This window comes from Symphalangus syndactylus, chromosome 16 (assembly GCF_028878055.3).
Source record: "Symphalangus syndactylus isolate Jambi chromosome 16, NHGRI_mSymSyn1-v2.1_pri, whole genome shotgun sequence".
Lineage (NCBI taxonomy): Eukaryota > Metazoa > Chordata > Mammalia > Primates > Hylobatidae > Symphalangus > Symphalangus syndactylus.
The window spans coordinates 29,025,974-29,048,193 of record NC_072438.2 but is presented as its reverse complement, the minus strand read 5'-3'; the positions used below and the strand labels follow the sequence as shown (position 1 = coordinate 29,048,193).

Sequence of the window (22,220 nt, the reverse complement as noted above, 5' to 3'; positions counted from 1 at the left end):
TAAGAAACTCAGTTGAACTTGCACTTGCAGGAAGGTCTCAGGGGCTGATTGACAGCATGGCTGAGTGGAAAGAGTATGGACTTTCCCATTTAAAAACATCCATAGACTTGAACCCTACCTCCTTCACTTAAGAGTTGACATTGGGTAACATACTTGACTCCTTTGAGCTTCAGTTTCATCTTATGTAAATTGATCACTGTTGTTAAGACTTATAGAGATGAATGGAAGGTAGCTGGCTCTATTACTATATCCTATGAATGTAACCACTAATTATTAGATACAATGTAAGAAGCCAGATAAGACAAAGACAGAGTAGATGAGGCAAGGGTGAACATTATCTCCTATTTATTATCATTTGTTTTACATAAGGTTATCTATCCATGTCCTACAGATGTCGAGTATCACCCTAAAACACTCCCCATTTAGGACAGATAGAATCTTTCATAGTCATAGGTATTCATTCATTCATTCATTCATTCATTGAATTTATATTTACTGAGCTCCTGCTGGGTACTCTTCTAGGTGCTGGGGATGCTATAGGGAAAAAACCACTGAGGTCCCTGATGTCGTAAAGGAGTTGGCTTTAGTTGCAGCAAAGCCTCTCTTTCTCTGCATTATATGCTAGGGAAAGCAGAGAATATAGGCTTAGATATTGGTATATCCATAATGGGAAGTTGAGAGATATTGTGTCCAACTGCTTTCTTCTCAGTTAGTATGAAGTAGGGTGAGGTGAAAAGCATTTGTGTGGTGGGGAGTAATTGATATTTCAAGGAGAAAGGAAATAACGTATAGTCTTATCAGAGCCTGGGGAAGTGAATATACCGAGCAAATGTGAGAAGATTGCCGGGCAGTGCTGAGTGCCCATTTGAGATTTGCGGTCATAGTTTTAAAAGAACACTCTTCCTGACTTAGATAAAGGAGGTATTTTCTTGGGTATATTACTGCAAGACCATTCTTACAGACGTGTTCAAAGAGAAGGGAAGGACTCGGTAGCAAATGAGAGAATAGGGAAAAAAGCAAGAAATTAAAGAGTATCTGTTAGTACAACCCTCCAAATTTGCAAAAATAAATATTGTAGCTCAGACGATGGAGGTACCACCATGGAAGATTTAAATTGAACAAGGTAGGAAAGGTGTGGGAATGGTGTCCTCCAGATGTGTGATGAGGCTAAGGCCGTGACTTAAAATCCCATTTCCTAGTGGTGTGACTGCAGTTTTGTACTATCAATCCAAATAATTTGTACAATATTTCAGGGAGAAGACCCAACAAAATGTGTTCAAATAGTAGTTTATTTATTACGTTGAAAATGCTTAAGAAAAGACTTTCAGACTTCTCTTAAAGCAACAGATGAATTCCTGAAAGGTGTTTGTATACTGTGCCTTCATAAATATAGTAAAATTCCAATACATAGACAGGAATTTTCTACTTGTATTCTGAGTTTCAGTGATGAAGATTTATTCATCAGACTTTTTTTCTTTACTTTTTTTGAGGCGGAGTCTCACTCTGTCACCCAGGCCAGAGTGCAGTGGTGCGATCTTGGCTCACTGCAACCTCCGCCTCCCGGGTTCATGCCATTATCCTTCCTCAGCCTCCCGAATAGCTGGGACTACAGGCGCCCGCCACTATGCCTGGCTAATTTTTTTTTGTATTTTTAGTAGAGGCAGGGTTTCACCGTGTTGCCCAAAATGGTCTCGATCTCCTGACCTCATGATCCGCCCGCCTCGGCCTCCCAAAGTGCTGGGATTACAGGCGTGAGCCACCGCGCCCGGCCATCATCAGATATTTTTAATGGTGGTGCATTTGTACTTCTCTTGTGTCTGTAAGTGTTAGCCGTCAATCATCTCTTATTGGCTTTTGGAAAGTTTGATATCTAGTTGTCACAGACCTAATTCCCTGCCTTTGAAAATACGTGGAAAATGGTTATTAAAATCAGTGAGGATTGTAATTTTGTATGTTCATCTACACATACCTGTTTGTACACAAATACATGTTTGTATAAACATATGCTAGGCTCATGGGTGCACACTCTAGCACACTCCACACACATGCACATACTCCATGAACATAAGCCATGAGATTTACCAGTTAACATGCATTGAGCTCATTGAAGAACCCTGATTCTTTTGCACCAAGACCTGTTGAAGATTCCCTGGGAGATGAATTTATATTTAACCATGTGTACAAGTACAGAGGCAGAAGGCGGGACATTGTGAAAAAGGGCACTGGATAAAGAAGAAAGCTTGTCTCTGGGTTGAAATGGAACATGCTGTGCCTTTGGGAGGAAAACATCGTGACTACAATCCCTGCTCTAACAAGCTGTGTGATCTCAGGCAGATTATTTAACTTTTCTGAGCCTCTATTTCTTCTTCTATAAAATCCTCAGCTGGATCCAGCTCATGGACTATTGTCTGTAAAGAATACATATTTAATAGACATAAAGTGCTTTGCCTGCAATGACTAGTTTTGGCTCCTCATAAGGGCAGGGTAACGTGTTCTTACATCCACCTAGTTGTTGCTCGCCAGGTCATGAACTTCCCTTCCTGACCTTGAAAAGGCTCTGTCATAACCAGTGTGGTTTCCTGGCTGCCTCTTTTAGGTCCCAGACTTCTGCCCCTTCTAAGCTTGGTTTCCTCTCTCACCTAATCAGTGTCATCTTCCTTGGCCCAAGTTCACTCAGCTTGGGCAAGAGCCTTGTTTCATTTGCATATTGATAAATTCTCCCATCTATTCACCATAAGTCCCATGAGAATGGCAAATATCACTGTGTTGAAAAGATACTCAGAACATATTTCTTAAGTTAAAAGAACAAGTTTCAAAACAGTATGCAAAATAATGATCTCATTAAAAAAGTATATACACGGGAGGTTGGTATATACACATAGTGACATTTTTCATTTCTTCTTTGAACATGTCACTTTTTGGCATGTGTTTATGTAGCTTTTTTTGGAGGTTAATTTTAAAAGGAGAAGAATATCAATATGAAACATACATTACTTTTTTTCCCAGGAGGAGAAAAGCAGTCCCCTTTGGAACATAGTAATTTATCAACGTAAAATGAAAAACATTTTTGGGTCCAGAAAACATATTTAAAATTGAGGAGTTCTGAGTTTGTTTTTCATCTTTAAAAATAACAGAATTCAGGGTCAGCATCTTGGAGCTAATGCCAGATTTTTATACCTTGAAGTCATTTTTCAACTTCAAGTCAAATAGTTTCTAGAATCGTTGATAAAGGGCCATCTCTATAAATATTTCTATGTCAAAGAAGTTATCAAGAGCCCAGGATTTTGATGTTTTGCCTAGGAGCCTTACTTAACTAAAAGAAAAGCTCGTTTTTTGTTTGTACCTGCTAAGAGGAGCTTTAGTTTTCTGATTCTTAGGGACAAACCATTTCACTCCATTGATGTGTTTTGCTTCATTTCCTCTGCAAGGGAAAATTGGAATGTGTATGTGATATGCGGGAAAGGGCAAGGTGAGGAAGCGGGTGCAGAGTGGGAGTCTGTGGCTGCTTGGCAATTCTCAGCTTCCTTCATTTTTGAGTTTCCATTTTATTTCCCTAGCTGCAGCTTCTTGCATCTGCCTAGGCGCCATTCATGCGAAAACCTAGGTAAGAATTATTTAATATGAGGAACAGATTTAAAAGGAAAGGAGTGATAGAGGTTTCAAGCAGTACATAGACGCATTTAAGACCAGTGCAAAAATTCCATTAAATGGCTTACTAGGCAGGAATCCTAAGTACATCTCATACATTTTTTTAAAGTACTTTATAAAACTTGTCCTCAGGGATGATCCATATAATTTTCCTTTTTCATTACTAGATTTTTTTTTCTTGAATAAAGAAAGGGACATAGATTACTTCACTCTTAATTCAAATTGATGCAATTTGCAGTAGAAAAAAAAATCCTTGCTTTGGGGCTCTGTGCTTTGGGATGGTTAATGAGTACAAATATATGGTTAGATGGAATAAATAAAATCTAGTGTTTGATAGCACAAGAGGATGACTGTACTCAACAATAATTTATTCTATATTTTAAAACAACTAAAAGAGTGGAATTAGAATGTTGCTAACAAAAATAAATGATAAATGCTTGAGGTAATAGATGCCCCAATTACCTTGATTGAATCATTACACATTACATGCCTGTATCAAAATATCAAATAAATATATACACCTATTATGTATCCTTAATAATTAAAAATTAATAAAAACATGCTGTGGTTTTAGAATCTAAAGTAAATAAGATATGACTTGTACTTTCACAGAACTTAAGTCCAAAAACAATTTCCCCCTAAAAGCACACTGTGTTGAATTCAAATAGTCTTGTGTTTTCATCCAAACCCAGTCAATAATAGTCATCTGTTCTTAGTTTTCCTTTATTAACAAGTGGGGATAAGATTCACCTTATAGAATGGTTGTGAATATGGAATACTATACAGCCATGAAAAAATGAGATCACGTCCTTTGGAGCAACATGGATGGAGCTGGAGGTTATTATTCTAAGCAAACTAATGCAGGAACAGAAAAGCAAATACCACATGTTCTCATATATATGTATAATGTTAGGTGCAGTTGCCAGCAAAGAGGGGTGACTCGGTCAGTACTTACTCAACTTTGTATCACAGATGTCCTGGTGGTGGTCCAGAGTACTTTCTGACGCGATCACCTGAATTTGAACACAGGCCCAAGAACTTACCCAATTTGTAATGTTGGGCACCATGCTTATCCTTTCTGTGTCTCAGTTTCTTCATCAGTAAAAAGAAGATAATAATAGTATTTATCTTACAGAGTTTTGAGGATAAAAAGGTAAAATATATAAAGCACCTACAGTGCCTGGCTCAAGGTTAACACTATGTAAGCATTTGTTCTTATTATTTTTAATAACTGTCAATTATTTTCCAAAATCTAGTCTAAGCAGTAAGTGCATTTTCTCTCTCTCTCTTTTTCTGTTCCGTAATAATGATAGGGACTTTTGTGTTAGTTTCATTCTCCTTTTCCTTTTATTATGTTCTGCATGAGTTTTGCCTGTAGCCTAAAGGTACATCTGTGCATGGTTAAAGCATCACAGAAAAATAGGCAAGTTATAAGGTTGTGGGTACAGTTATAACCTTGGGGGAAGGATACTTGTGCTGTGATCCAGTGGTGAGTTAACAGCCCCACCTGGCTAATCCTCATACAGATGTGTGTGTGCATGTGTCTCCGGTAGCAAGGAAGACCTCAAGAGAGACTGTTCAGGAGTCAACATAAATCTTGCCCCTGGTAGAACAAAGCTGCTGATGTTTAAACACCTGTCTTCTCCAGTAAACCCACAAGCGTATTTTTAAGGTGGAAAGAGTTTCTAATTTATACTTATATTTCCTGCAGCTTTACTTAGTAGATGCTCATCAAATGTCTATGAATGAATAAGAATCAGGCAAATCATTAAAATTAATATTACTTTTATAGTGCTAAATCAGATTTTATAGTATTCGTTTCTTCCAAAATATATTTTGGTATTAACTATATATATATATATATATATTTGATTTCTTAATAACCAAAGTGCAAAAAGCAGGATAAGATGTGGATGGAAAGTTAAAGAAGGCAAAATAACATCCTGGGAACCCTAATTAGTCTTTATGAGGGTTCAGAAGTCCTCATAAGGCTGCCAGAATTCCTTGCAAAATAGGTTTATGTGGGAGTCATAAGTAGTATGAAATTTTGTAGAAAAACAGTTGGTATCAGGTTCTTCCACAAACTTCCTTATGTAAGTAACTAGTAGGACTTTTGAGAAGTAAATTAACTTACCTGTGTCCCAGGTTCCTCATCTGACACATGGAGATAATTACATATGTTTCAGGGGATTATTATGATAATTAAATGAGTTAACGTATACTGTTCACTTTGAGCAGTGCCCAGTTTTACAGAACTCTGTTCATTGCTGTATCATTATAATACTCGTCAGACAGTACATGAATATGTTTCCTCTTTTGCTTTTGCATAATAATTATGAGATACGGACCTATGTTTAGTACACACATATTTCTTTTCGTGTATCTATAAATACATTCTATTGGGAACGTACATAGTATTATTCTTTATTCATGTAAATGATACTTATTTTATTTCCCAAATTAATGTGAGCTCACAACATTTCAGGTGATGCAGAAGTCTATGAAGTCTATGAAATAAAAACGGAAGCCGTTCTAGCCCTTGCCTTTCTCTTCAGCAACAGCAGTATCTAAAATGTTTTCAGTAGAATTTCAAGGTCAGGCAATGCTTCCAGGGGGAAAGGACTCTATGGTCATAAAATTTTGGACACATTGTCCTGTAGGCCCTTCGCAGAAGCTCAAAATATACTTCAGCATTTTAAAAGTGTTGAGGAATCTTACAGTAAACAAAACAGCCTGCTTTTGTCGAATCCCAAACAATGGTGTCTCCTTGTAGCCTCCTCTCAATTACATTTCGGAGTTGATGTATTAAGCCCTAGCGTGCATCGAAGAATGGAAATAACATGAACATCAGGTCCAAAAGGTCTGGATTTTACCCCAAGATCTGTCCCTTGGTTTACATGCTATAATTTGTCTTTTCTTTTCGTTTTAATTTCTCTAAATCTCAGTTCTCTTATCAACAAAATAAGGATACTATTTTATCCTGAAAAACTTGTGAAAATTAAGTAACAGATGAAAAGCACAAGCATATGTCATAAATGTTACCTCCCTTCTCTTCTCTCCAGTGAATGAAAATAAATTTACAGCGGTTTCTGACAAACATCGGGAATTCCTAGGGCAAATTTCTCATTTAGGAGAAATGTTTCTGGCTATAGTTTAAAATAGAAATGAGGTGCCTCACTCTCTGAAGGATTCCCTTTTCAAAGAAAATGCTTCCAGGGATTGGTCTCTGCCTCATACTTGCCTTTACCCCAAAGCAATGTACCTTATTTCCCCATTTGCCATTGTGTCTTAAATATGTGACCAGTTAGAGGTGCTGTCTACTATACAACATGCTTTGGCCATGTTAATTTTCCCCTGCTCAACCAATTATTGCTTCATACTAATAGGGAACGGTGGCCTTATCATAGGCAGGTATCCAGAGTAGCATTTTACTTAGTGAAATGCATGCACAATGTTGTCCAATCAAACATTCTATTTACTCCAAGTATTCAGACCTCTTGGCTACTTATTTGAAAGTTGATAGCTGTGAGGCTGGCCTTCAAAATAGGAAAGATAAGGAGAAAAAAGAAGTAACCAAGATAAGTGGAGGACATGGAAATTCCCCTGTGTAGCTACATGTAAATGGCAAAGAGGCTGGATTGGGAGAAGGATGAAAATGGGTGAACAAAGGCTCTGAGTGCTCTGGTGAGCAATTTCCATTTAGAGTTTGTCTCATTTCTTATACATAGTCTTTGTATTATTGCAATAAGTCATGCTATCTTTAGAACAAAGCTGGTAACTCCTTGTGCAGTGCTAGATGGCAGGCATCACGCCATGCTTTGTGTTATTTATTTATGTTTATTTTATTTTATTTGAGACAGGATCTCATTCTGTCACCCAGGATGGAGTGCAGTGGTTTGATCTTGGTTGAATGCAACCTCCACCTCCTGGGTTCAAGTGATTCTCCTGCCTCAGCCTCCCAAGTAGCTGGGATTACAGACACCTACCACCATGCCTGGCTATTTTTTTTTTTTTTTTTTTTTTTGATTTTTAGTAGAGATGGAGTTTCATCAAGCTGGCCAGGCTGGTCTCGAACTCATGCCCTCAAATGATCCACCCACCTCAGCCTCCCAAGATGCTGGGATTACAGGCATGAGCCACTGTGCCCGGCCTTGTTTGTTTTATAGATTGTAGTTTCATGGCATTGTTTTCCTTTGGGAGGCAGTTGGCTCATCAACTGCTTCCTAACATCAAATTTTTCTTGCCTTTATGATTTTATCTCTGATAAAATGAAAACTAAAGATATATAACAATTCTTCAGAAACTCAGAGTGACTCATTTGGAACATATGATGATTAGCACACTGTTCAAACTGAGGTTCTGAGCAAATCTTCATTCATAGAATGAATGTAAATATATTAGTCTAAATAAGATATGGAGTGGGGAATATTTAAAATATTGGGAGATGTCAACTGTTTTCAAGCAACCTCCAAGTTCCTCAGACACTATTTAAATCATGCATGTAATTAAAAAAATATTTTTATCAATTCATTAAAAGATTAAAGAAGGGTGTCAAATAGGCTTGACTTTCTTATCCTTGTTTGCATTAATATTTAATTTAAAAAATATTTGCTAATGGATCAATCTAAGCCATAATGGGGATTTTGTGCATTTATGTATGTGTATCAAATGCGGCACTGCCTGAAAAAGGTAGGGCATTAAAGGCACTGATATAGGCATCAGAAATATTGAAGTTTGAATCTCAGATATTCCCCTTACTATATATGTGATTCGGGCCAACAGCTGTAGCAGAGGCTGTTGGGGTCTGCTCAGGTCTCTTGGAATCCCTTTTCCTGTTGGGTGTGTTCATCCCCCAGGAGTGGGCACCCCCAAGTGCTCACGTCTGTTACATTTTCTGCAGGATTACTTTTGGGTAACTACAGCCAAGGCTACACACACACACACACATACACACACACACACACATACACACACACACACACACACACACAAGGGCATCCACATGCACAGTAGCAGGAACAGGTATATTTAAGTCCCATTCTCTTGTCTCAAGACAGGAAAAACTCTGCTTTCCTATTTATCCTCAGAGATCTCCATGGATCACACTAGAGCAAAACTTCCCTTGAAAAATCTTAGCTCCTATCCCTTCCCCTTTTACCTTCCTACATCTCATTCCTACCATGCCTTGAGAGCACTCCCTTCAAAAGCCATGTGTATACAAATCCTGCCTCAGGCTCTACATCCAAGGCATTTGACCTAAGCCAGTTGATTTAACTTCATTGTGTCTCAGCTTCTTTTTTCTGGAATGACATCTGCAAAATGAGAAGTACCAAACAGCTTGGCCAGTTCAAAGTAAGTGTTCAGTAAAGGTGGCTGCTTTTGCTTATACCTTTTGTTGCTGCTATTATTATCGTTCTTTGAATTAATAACTGATGTGTTGAGGTATTAAACCACTTTTCAAAGTTAGATAACAAAAGGTAAATTGCAGATACCTTTTCTTTTTTCTTTCTTTTTTTTTTTGAGACAGAGTCTCATTCTGTCACCCAGGCTGGAGTGCAGTGGTGCAATCTGGGTTCACCGCAAGCTCCACCTCCCGGGTTCACGCCATTCTCCTGCCTCAGCCTCCTGAGTAGCTGGGACTACAGGCGCCTGCCACCACACTTGGCTAATTTTTTGTATTTTTAGTAGAGACGGGGTTTCACCATGTTAGCCAGCATGGTCTCAATCTCCTTACCTCGTGATCTGCCCACCTCGTCCTCCCAAAGTGCTGGGATTACAGGTGTGAGCCACCATGCCCGGACAGTAAATTGCAGATTTCAAAGCAGGCAATTTAATACTATGTGCTAATGGGTATTTTTACTTGTTTTTATTTTTATTTATTTTTGTGTGTGTGTGTCTTTATAGTAGCATGATTTATTTATTTATCATTATTTTTTATTATTATTATACTTTCAGTTTTAGGGTACATGTGCACAAGGTGCAGGCTTGTTACATATGTATCCATGTGCCATGTTGGTGTGCTGCACCCATTAACTCGTCATCTAGCATTAGGTGTATCTCCTAATGCTATGCCTCCTCCCTCCCGCCTCCCCATGAAATAGAATTTGCTTCATATATATATATAGATTCAATAAGTATTTATTTTCACATGGACTAGTTCAGAGTAGTTTATGTCTGTAAAAACTTACGGTCAAGTAAGGATATTAGAGAAATACTAGAATATCATACAAGAAAGGCAAATGAAAAGATCTATGATATATGAAAACATAATGGTATGTTTTCTCAAGACAAGAAAAAGTTACCTTCAGATTATGGCATGAGAGAGAAAATGTTAAAAGATGAAAGAATGGATCAATGGATAGGTGGTTGATTGTCCAGCTAGCTGGCTGAAAGTTTTACATAATTTTATGAAGGAAAAATGTATATTTCAGAAGATTCACCCATTTTAAACATAAAACTCAGTCAATTTTTATAAATATACCAAGTTATACAATCATGATATCTAACCAATTTTAGGACAGTTCTTTCATCCCAATAAGATCCCACCTACCCATTTACAGTTAACCTCCACTCCCACCATAGCCTCAGGTAACTACTAATCTACTTTCCATCTTTATAGATTTTCCTTTTCTGGATACTTCATACAAATATATTCATAGAAAATGGGGCCTTTTGTGTCTAGTTTTTGTTGTTTCTTTTTTACTTAGCATTTGTGACCCATTGATGTTGTAGCACATGTGAGTAATTCAGTCTTTTATTGCTAAATAGTATTCCCTTCTATGAATTTGCCACCTGTTTAACCATTCAGCAGTTGATGGAGATTTGGGTGTTCTCACTTTTTGGCTATTTTGTGTGCAAGTATTTGGGTGGCAAAGAGATGTATTTTAACAGCTGAAGGTGAGGCAGCAGTGAAGGAAATACTGTGAGTCAAGAATGGAGATGACAACTTTGTGTCATGTTTAAGAAAGAGTGGCTAACTTACTGAGCAGAAGGAAAGAGTATCATAGAGGCATGAAGGAATTTGAAAAACAACAAAAGCAGTGGCACAATTTGCCAGCACACATTGAAAGAAATATGCATCTTCTTATATTTTCTGCCTAAAAAATATTTCATGCTCAACACATACTGTGAAACACTGGATAACATAAACCTCTCTGAGAAAATAACAATACTTTTTAGCATTTTATAGATTTCAAGTAGCCTTATAGTAAAGATACCAATTTTAAAAATGTATTTAAAAGCTTAACTAAATTTTAACAGCATTACACACACACACACACACACACACACACACACACTCATACATCTTTTGGTGCCGGTCTTTAACACATCACAAATACTTGTATATTTCTCTTTTGGCAAAGAGATCACAGTCCTGAACTCAGAACTAATATTTGAAGACAATATTTTATTTATATTTGTAGTTACCTCTTTATGGTAAAAGATACCTACTTATAGTTTGGTAGTGATATAATATTTCCTTTAACAATAATGTATTTAAGTGTAAGTTAATGAATTAACGTAAGAAAAATAACAAAAACCATATAAATTAAATGTAGATTTGCTAGTGCAATTATAGGTAGCTACGTGACTAACTGAAATTTGAGAAGCACAATTCTAAGCTTTACCTAAACTGAGAATGTCTCACTTAGGAGAACTTACCTGATATTTTTCAAAACACATTTTTAGAATTGTTTTATGTCTTTTTAATGATCACATCCTGTTGCCTAGAATCCACCACTCTATTCTAGAAGTTAGCCAAGTGAACAGTATGCAGCCATCTAGAATTGAAGGTTATGGATGAAGGGATTGTGCAAGGCATGAAAACCACTCTCCAATAGCATTTTGTGTTTTCTTTCTTCACCAAGAAAATTGCAGGTTTGCAGCCAGTGATGAAAAGCTCATGGCTGTTTCCACATCTCCATCTCATTAGGTGCAATCAGTTCAGTTGGCAATTTCAGAGTGTTTCACTTAATCCAATATTCAGATCAATGGGAAGTCGCCGTATGTACACAGGTTATCAATTTTCAAATAATTAGAATGCAATAAAATAAACCCAACATTCTCATGATGCTGCACACAATTTAATCTCTCCTTGAGTTGTGTAAATTCAGGGTCTCAAAGACTACTTAGAATATCAGTTAGGTTTGTACCATATATGTGCAAAGAGACCACTTAATCACTTTGCAATTTATTGGATTCCAGATAACAGAGTTTACTCGAGTTCAAGTTTCTCTACCATCTTCACAGTGAGCCTGTCACTGCTCTAAACTTGACACATCAATCAGATTTTATTTCAGTCCATGTATGTCACCTATGTATCTGTCTGCTCCAGTGCAGTGTTACTGCATCCATAGAAGTAGCTGTTTTTTGGCTGGGTGAGGTGACTCACACCTGTAATTCCAGCACTCTGGGAGGCTGAGGTGGGTGGATCACCTGAGCTCAGGAGTTCAAGGCCAATCTGGCTAACATGGTGAAACCCCATTGCTACTAAAAAATATAAAAATTAGCTGGGCGTGGTGGTGCGTGCCTGTAGTCCCAGCTACTTGGGAGGCTGAGGAAGGAGAGTCGCTTGAACCCAGGAGGTGGATGTTGTGGTGAGCCAAGATCATGCCACTGCACTCCTGCCTGGGAAACAGAGCAAGACTCCATCTCAAAAAAAAAAAAAAAAAAAGTAACTTTTTTTTTTTTTTTTGTTAAAAATAGATCATTTAAACTATTATAGAGAGGATAAAGCGTATCTCATAGAATCAAGGACTTGATAGCTTTGGACTTGAGATATACAGGTGTGTGTGTTCTTTTCTTTCTTGTATGTAATTAAATAACAACATAATGACTGGAGCATTCACATCTCCAACTCACACTTGAGTCTCTGCTACACAAGAAACCCAAACTACTATGACCCACATAAACTTCTCTTAACTTCCAGTCCTTATTCACAACACATGTCCTAGATCCCAGTACTACTATGTAGTGATATCGTAGAATAGTAAGTTTTCCAGTGTTCTAATTGCTTTTTATTTCAATTGTAATGCTTAACACATTGCAAGGATCGAGTGACCCAAGTCTCACTGGTGGTTGCTAGATGGGTTGATTCTTTCATTTAACAAATACTTTCTGTAGGTTATTGAAGAAAATTTGGCCTTTTGGGGAAAATAATGAAATTTTGGAGAGAAAACTGTTATGATATGGTTTATATTTTCAGTGGCTCATTCTAATGGATGTCTTCTTTGGGGAATGGGAAAGGTAGAAGCATGAAAACCACTTTGGAGGCTTTTGCTGTTACTAGAAGTGATGGTGCAAATTAGAGTGGTAGAGATAACAGGTGCTTGTTTTCTATTGTACTTTACAAATTGCCTGCTATGTGTCTGTTTCTGACATATTGTTTAATAAATACGATACCGTATTCCTATCTGCCTTACACCTCTCCACCTCCCAAACTTTTGACCTTTCAATAAATATAGAAAACTCTTATTTCTGCAGATTTACAAAATAGTCTCAGGATCCAAGCTGATGGAGAAGGAATGGGGTGCATTACATAGTTGCTGTGTTTAGCAAAATCATTCTTTTGCATCATATGCAGTTCAGTGCATCTTGATTTTGAATAGATTCATTTGGTTTTTTTGCATAGGCCGACAAAAGAATGGAATCAATGTAGACTGTATATTCTGCTAATGCAACATCAAAAAGCCCTGCAATATTTAGACAAACCGAGTGACTAGAAACTGATTTTGGCAATCTGCCTTTCATAATAAAGAGGAATGTGGCAGTAGTGTAATATTGAAAGTCTCATCCCTAATGGTTCAGTTTGCTAGTGCTAGGAATGATTGCAAAGTGAACTCTTTTAATAGTAAAATGCTGCTTTGTGAGATGTATCTTAACATGGAAAAAATTTTAAGCTGAACAGGTCCTCATAATTAATTTTTGAAATAATGAGTGGGTACTTGTATGCCCATTTTACAGAAGAAGAATCCAGGGCTCAAATAGATTATAGTACACGACTTAGCCAAGGATATTCTATCCGAACACACTCAAAATATACACTTGTTATCAACAGGCAGGTCCATCTACTGTGTCCACTGCTGTATCCCCAGTGCCTAGACTAGAAGCTGGCTGAATTAATATTTGATGAATAATTTAATTGATATTAAATTATTAATATTAATATATTTAATATTAGCTCTTGTTTCTAGGTTTTTACTACTATGGATGTGTAGGGCATATATATATGTGTGTGTGTATATATATGTGTATATATATATAATCTTTAAAGTTCTGTATGGTGAAACAATAGGCCAATACCAAAACTCAGTTTTCAAAAAGTAAATCCAAGGCCAAATATTCTTATTTAATATTGACTTTAATTAAAGTACTACATGAACTTTTAAAAAAGTAAATGAAATTGTACCTTAAAGCTTGTGACCCTTCACCTATAACAGAAAAATACACAAGATGAAAACCAGAAAAGCAGCAACTTGTGCCACCCTACCCTAACTCTGAATTCTGCTTCATAGATGCAATTTCCTTGAAACTTTTGACTGTTTCTTCTACCATTATGTTGATGCAAAATAAGTAATTGTGGTTTTTGCCATTAAAAGCAATGGCAAGCCATATTACGTTTCCACCAACCTAATATAAGCTTTCATGATACATCTGTTTTTACTCATCATCGTTGACTTTTCCATTTCAGGTATTACCTGTCTTCCGCATATGGAACATGACGATTATCCTCTCTAACAACACCCCTTTATCTCTATACATGTTCTCCCTTATCACCAACCTCCCAATGTTTTCACTCAACATTCAAGGGCTTGCATTATTACAGTCATGTAATATTATTCCCACCTCTTCTAGATAGCATACAATGATTGCATTTACTACCTGGTTTTCCTTAGAGTTAAAATGGCATTTGTTTTGTTTTCATTTGCCAAATTTTCTATATATGTATAATTTGCCAATTTCAATTTTAATCTCAAACTGTAATTCCCCATCCCTCCTCTGCCCCTGGGGACATACCTCCTTAACACCTTCTTCTTGTTGCCATTGGCAGTTGTTCTCTAGGCCTCCTCGGGCTCACTTAGAACTCTCTTTGCTGCATAGTATTTCATGGTGTATATGTACCACATTTTCTTTAGCCAATCTGTCACTGACGGGCATTTAAGTTGATTCCATGTCTCTGCTCTTGTACATATACACCATGGAATACTATGCAGCCATAAAGAAGAAGGAGATAATGTCTTTTGTGGGAACATGGATGGAGCTGGAGGCCATTATCCTTAGCATACTAATTCAGGAACAATTACCACATGTGCTCACTTATAAATGGATGCTAAATGATGAGAACTCATGGACACAAAGAGGGGAACAACAGACACTGGGGCCTACTGGAGGGTGGAGGGTGGGAGGAGGGAGAGGAGCAGAAAAAATAACTATTGGGCACTACGCTTAATTCCTGAGTAAAAATCTGTACAACAAACTCCTGTGACATGAGTTTACCTATATGACAAACCTGCACATGTACCCCTGAACTTGAAATAAAAGTTAACAAAGAATTATCTTTACCTCTTTCTTGGGTTAGATTCTACATCCTCTTCTGATTTGCTGCTCTCTCATTAGTGAAGTGTGTCTTCCATTACTTCCCAAGAAAGAAAGAGGGAATTTTTTACAAAGATTTTCATTCTGAGTTAAAAAAAAATCTCATCACACATGACCAATAATTTATATTGGAATTTAGGAGAACAGTTTTCCTCCAATTTTTTAAAGCTTTACTTTTTCATATTCCTATATCTTGTTTAAAAGCAGAACGCCATTCTTTTCATCTAACCTATTTTATTTTTTCTGTCTGGAAGCTGTTTAGCATTTTATCTTTATCCAGGTGCTGTAAGATTCAGAAAAATGTGCCTCAGTATGGATTTCTTTTCTTTCACTGTTTTGTGCCTTTGGCAGGCCCTTTGAATGTGACGGCCTAATGCTTCAACTCTGGCGAATTATTTTGCTTTATTTCCTTGAAATGTGTTTCTCCTTTATTGATTCTGCTTTGTCTTTCTGTAACTTCTATTAGTCAGATATTGAGTCTTTTGAATTGCTATTGTAATTTTCTAATTGTTTACCTCTGACTTTGCGGCACTTCTAAAACATATTTCTTTATGTGAGATTCTCTTAAATTTATTTTTGCTCTTCCTTAATGAACTCCTTTTTATATCTGCTAACAATTTTAACTTATGAGAGTTGTTTATTACTGTATTTTCCTCTTTTGTTATACAATGGCTACTTGCTCCATTTATGTGACCCTTTTAAAAATGTTACCCTAGGGTATCAAATATATTTTTAAAATTTATTTTTGTTTGTTCCCTGCACTGAATCTGTAGCCTCTGAATTCCTTATATTATTTGTTTTGATCTCCGCTTTTCCATCCTTGGCTGTCTATGAATATTTCAGAGTGAGATAATAATATGCTGATTGCATACTGTATGACTGAGCAGACCCTGTTTATTGGTGACTTTCACTGTAGGCTGATGAGTTGAAAAATCTAGTCATTTTCATCAGAAGAGCCTGAAAAGTTCCTATCTGTGGATCTTTTCTCTGGGGCCACAGCTGATTTCCTATCATTTGCCAGTTGGAATTGAATACGGCTATAGGAACACAAAAATCTTACTTTAGTTGCTTAACTATATGTATATTTGTCCTCTCAATAAAAAGGCTGAAGTCCTGACCGAGTTATATCTTGACTTCACACTGTGCTTAGCATATGGCTTTTATCACATTTATCATCCATAGTCTCAACATGGTTGCTGCAACTCTAATCTCATGTTCATGTTCCAGATAGGATGGAGAAGAAATAATGAAGAAAGAAGGAGTGACACTGATATTAAAATAAAGGAATGAATTGATGAGTAAATGGACAAACAGAAATTCTCAGAGCTCCTTAGCAGACCTCTGTTTACACCTCATTGGCCCAAAACTATATCATAAAATCATTTCTAGTTGCAAGGGAGTCTGGGAAGTTGAAGTTTATAGATGGGCCACTGTCATTACCAACAAAAGTAGCTTTCTATTAGAAAAAAAGAAGGGAGGATAGGTATTGAATAGGAAAGCTAGCAGTGCTTGCAACATGAAACAAAATAGGTAAGACACATAGACCAGGGTCAAGTTGAACAACTTCAAACTCAAAGCACTTGTCAGCACTATTACCATCTCACAATCAAATGATGAGGAATCCGACCTAAAGACATGAAGAGACTGGGTGCAGTGGCTCATGCCTGTGATCCCAGCACTTTGGGAGGCTGAGGTGGGTGGATCACTACTTGAGGTCAGGCGTTCGAGACCAGCCTGGCCAACATGGTGAAACCTTGTATCTACCAAAAAAAAAAAAAAAAAAAAAAAAAAAGAAAATCTCAGTTTACTAGGACTGCTGAAACAAACTACCACAAACAGGGTGGCTTAAACCACAGAAATGTATTGTCTCACAGTTCTGGAGGCTAGAAGTCTGGAACCAAGGTGTCAGCAGGGTTGTGACTGCATTTTAATTTAAACGGTCACATTCACAGGCACTGTGTATTAAGGCAGCGCCTGGTTGTGTGTTGTGAATAAAAGCTACTATTTTCCTAGGGTATTTTGTTACCCGATGGGACAGAACGTAGTGGCACAATTTGCTTGAGGAAGGTCTATATCAAGTTTGTCCAACCCGTGGCCCACAGGCCACACGTGGCCCAGGATGGTTTTGGCTTTGGCCCAACACAAATGTGTAAACTTTATTAAAACATTATGAGATTTTTTTGCAATTCTTTTATAGCTCATCAGCTATCATTACTGTTAGTGTATTTTATGTGTGGCCCAGCACAATTCTTCTTATTCCAGTGTGGCCGAGGGAAGCCAAAAGATTGGACACCCTTGGTCTATCTCATAGTAAAGTACTGCTTGACCCTCACGCATGAAGGCAAAGCCTCAACAGCTGGAATTCTACAACGTTCATACAAAAATGCCAAGTCTTGAAGTATCTTGTTTCCATACAACAGGAAGGAGAGGGCAAGGGGAACAGTGAAAATATCAAAGAGAACTGAGTTTAACTCATGTCCCAGTCATCTACTATTTGTCAAGTTATGCTAGATTTGCTTGCTCGGAGTCCCCCTTATCTATAAAATAAGAATTGCACCAGGCTTTCTCATAGGAGTGTTGGGGGGACTGCCTGATTTTATTTAGACCTGGCCTGTGGTGAGAATTAAACAAGGGAAGCTGTGTTAACAATTTTCATAATTATAAGTATAAACACTTGCATGATTTGAGTGCCAATTTGTTCATTCTGCTCTACTAGACTGAGTTGCTCGCATTGAGGTTTCCTGTTTTATAGATCTATTAATCCATGTGATCTCATGTGGCTAGAGGCATTCAGCATGGGCTCATAACGGTGTGCTCTGAACACTGATGGCCAGGTGTGTGACCTTCCAGGATGTCTCATGGTATAAAGGAGCACTCCACTGGAAGTCAGGAGACCTGGATTTTGAATCACAGCCATAAGAGTCCAGAGGGTCTTTCAGAAATTATTTTCGCTGTCAGGATCTCAACATCTTTATCTATAAAGGTAAAAGTTTGAATTAGAAATCTATACATACCTATGCAGATTCATGAATCAGCGTATCAGAATTAATGATGGTTCCTATCAAATGTACCCAATTCTGACCAACAGGATCTGAATATTAACACCAGGGCCCAGAATTAGCTATCTTTGAGTAATTGCTTTGGATTTGTGTGCCATGGGATTAGAGGATCAATTTCTTTTAAATTTTAACATTTTATGGACCTGGATTGTCACATTTAATTTTTAAGAAATTCCTAAAAGAACTGTTTGTTAAAAGGAGAAAAAAAATCAAATTAACGATCTTCAGTGTGAGTTTGAAGCAAGATACCCTCCTCTTTACTAAACTTCAGACAAAAATCAGACATCCAAGTATAGAAATAGCTGAGTAAACTTGGTGGTATTAACACATTTAAAACTCTTGCTGAAATATTTGAATATTTATGTTTTGGGCTCCTGAGTTCTGCAGATGTTGGAAATTTGCACTTTAAGAGAATAGATGTATTTACCAAATTATTCACAGTATTTAGGGAAATGCAATTATTTTCATTGGAATTGACAGCATTACAGTTCTGTGCTATTTTAAGTAAAACCCTTTAGGAGTCCGTAGTAATTGAATTTTTCCATTGTAGTAATGTAACCTTTTAGATATATGACCTTCTACATTTAAGTTGGGACTGATTAGTTCAAGTGTTCTCAATTTCCTCTTAGCTCCATTGGTTTTAAAGAATTCTAAATTAATTTGTTAAATGTCATATACCAAAGGGAGAAATAAAGATTCTTTTCTTTGTGATTGGATTTCTAAAGCTCTTTCTTAAAATCGTTGATTGTTACCTGAGACATGGTTTCAAACAGTACACATCTTGAAAACATATTCAAGGATAGTTTTTCTATCCTTATACTTCTTTGATTGGATCCACTATTTTTAATTCTCACACACAGACATGGTACTTCACAGCATGCGGAAGGGTTTACAAGTATATCCTAGTTTGATGTAGAACATGTATTACTACAAGTCTTTAAAATTTTGTATTTTTAATGAAAGAATAAACTTAAGCAGTGAGAACTTACCTGATTCTTCCAAGGTCATATGTGAACTGCAAGGAAACCCTTAGTCTAATCATTCTTTTATCCATCATCTGTTTATTCTGCAATAATTTAATGAGCACACCTGTCCTGCTGCATACTAGGAATTGTGTTAAGTATTTCAAATTTAGATATGAATAAGACCTGGCCCTTGGAGAGCTCCAGTCAAATGGAGACACACACCTTCCATATATACATACACACATGCATGCATACATGAAGTGTGGAAAGTGCGATAATAGAAGTGTATATGAGGTACAGCTGTAGTATATAGAAACGAGTGATCCACCTTTCATTACCTTTCATGGGATTTGGGTATAGTAAGAGAAAAAGTTGGAAGAATTGCAGCAGCTTCAGGTTTTAGTGTAAGTGGAATTTAGAAGCTCTGCAGTTTGGAGAGATAAGGATATTACACTGTATTAAATATGTTAAAATAGCATTCTACATAGAATTGAGGAAATGTTATGAATAAGGGTATGGAAAGTAAAACGATCATGGAAAGAGTATAATGATGAGGATTATGGAGCGAGTCAAGCCACTCTCCCCCGATTCCTTTACTAGGCATCATTTCTCACTGTCACTGTTAAAAGATGACTCTCAGATCCTGGCTTAAGTGCCTAGTTGAATGTAAATGGCTTTCACTGGGATAGGATAATACAGGAAGGAAGTTAGACTTTCTGTGGGAGATAACTAGCAACAATTTCTCCATTGCTCCATGTTGCCTCCTCCCAACACACTGTCCATTTGAACAGTCAACAATTAGGAAGAAACTGCTATAGAGGATACAGTAGGCAGGTCTGATTAGGCAGGTAATGGGGGTGTAGTGGGGCAGACACTTATATTGACCAGGAATTGTGTTAAGTCAAGGGGATCATGTATTTCTTAGAAGAGGTCAAATTGATAAGGATATGTTTATTCAATTGTCCTTTCCCACTTTTGATGTACTATCAGTAATAATTAAGAATAACAATAAATAGTGTCAACTACATTGTCAACAAAGCAGTACCTTAAGAATATGCCAGTATCATCCTTGACAGTGACACAATAAAATGAGACACTGCAATTCTAGCTATGTTATGAGTAAGTCTATTGCCACTAAAATGCTTCATCTCAACAAAGACGATACTGATAGAGAAATGTGGAAGAAAGAATTGCTTAAACTTACAATAATTGTGCTGTAGATAATTGACAATTGACCCTAAAAGAAAAAGCAGAGAACCTTAGGATTCCATTAGCATGTATACATTTCATCATCCTAATGGCACAAAGAGAAGAGTCTGTATAAAATATTTATATGTACCAGTCACCAAGCAAAATAATAGCATTAAAATGAAATACAGTGAGAATGGTGTCATGGCTTATGAAGGTGTGAATTGTTGAGCTGAATTAAACAGGCATAGCTTGTCTTAATTCTTCTTTACTTGGATTAGCCTCTTTTAAAGTACATTCATTTTGTTAATTTCTCTACACGAAGAAGGGAACTATGTGAAAAGACTAGAAAAGGAAATTCATATTAAAGAGATGAAGGGATAGTAATAAAGAGTTCCTGGCCTGAGTTTTGCTGCTAATTTCCTTATCCGTAAAATGGGAATAATAATAACTCTATCTAATAGTTTGCCATGAAGATCTGATGACTGACTTGCATATAAAATGCTTGGGAAAATATATGACTCACAATAAGCACTCAATAAACATGAGCTATTATTATAATTTAGTGTTGTTTTTACATATGAATAAATAATAATAGCCAACTCTAATATAGCATTTGTAATGTGCTAGGTAATATTCCCAGAGCTTTTCATACAATAATTCATTTACAATTCCCAACAACTTTATGGGGTCAGTACTGCTATTATCCTGAATTATATATGATGAAACGAAGGCAGAGAGGTTAAGGAAAATGTCCAAAAAATACCTAGCTATGAATGGAACCCAGCAGTCCAGCTTTGAGTCCATGTGCCTGACCACTATAAAACTGCACAAAATAAACTGCTAGCAATGCAGTTCACTTCAAATAAAAATGCTACTTGACTAAGAAGGCATTCTTCATATTTTACTGTTTCTAAGTAACGATAATTTTTTAAAAATACAGTAAAATGTATGGGGTTCCTGGTTCCTGATGGAGAAAGCACATAAATTTTTTCTGAATGTGTCTAATAGCTTTACCTCTCTGCCTTGCCCTATCCTAAGAGCTTTCTTGATTGCTAATGATTTGCTTTCCCATTCTCGATAAATTACTGCCAAACCAACAGATAATTACTTTCCTTTCCTGTTTCAACCAATAGTTCCTGTCCCTTTTCCTTCTTATGTGTGTGTGAGCCTTATAGAAACACACTGCATTATTTACGGAAAGATTTTATTTCTCCCATTGATCCCAAGCTTCTGGAAGTGTAGCCCCAAAGCACCTGGGGGTGATTATGAAGCCAAGACCTCTCCCATCTTTATACCCTCTCCCCTACCCTGTGACAGGCAGTCCCCCAGAGGCCTCTTTTTTTTGGACCCCATCAGACCTTTGGACGACATTAGTAAAATTGTTTCCAAGAACTATTTATAAGCATTGGCACCCTGAGCATCATAAATAACACATGTTAATAAAGCAGATGAACACAGTTGCACGAGTAATGCTGCATCTCCTAAAATGCTATATTTCACAGCATGAGAAAGTCCTTTTTACTGACTACCAACAGTCTTTGCTTTGTCTAGACTGAAAACTCAGTACTAGAAATGAGAAGCAAATCTTTTCTACCTGATTGTCTCCATTCCACATGGAAAGTCTCTGACCATAACCTGTCAGACACTGTTACAGAAAAATAAATCAATAAACTTTGGTTTGGTTAATGACCTTACAGAGGGACCCCTGAATGCCTCAGATTTCGTGTGTTAAAATCATGTGACTAGATTAAAACTCTGGTTC

At 37.0% G+C, this 22,220-nt stretch overlaps 1 protein-coding gene and 2 long non-coding RNA genes across 8 annotated transcripts in view; 1 reads left to right on the top strand and 2 right to left on the bottom strand.

The window, feature by feature from the left end:
* KCNIP4 (potassium voltage-gated channel interacting protein 4) overlaps nt 1–22,220 on the top strand; it is a 1,214,216-nt gene that overhangs the window by 672,248 nt on the left and 519,748 nt on the right. The window lies entirely within an intron of this gene.
* The window catches only part of LOC134732726 (uncharacterized), an 800,561-nt gene that overhangs the window by 594,051 nt on the left and 184,290 nt on the right, over nt 1–22,220 (bottom strand). The window lies entirely within an intron of this gene.
* On the bottom strand, nt 8,225–22,186 carry LOC129464726 (uncharacterized). Its single transcript, XR_008651707.2, has 2 exons — nt 8,611–22,186; nt 8,225–8,576 (listed from the first exon to the last, which is right to left on the bottom strand). It is a non-coding gene; the product is annotated as an uncharacterized lncRNA (long non-coding RNA).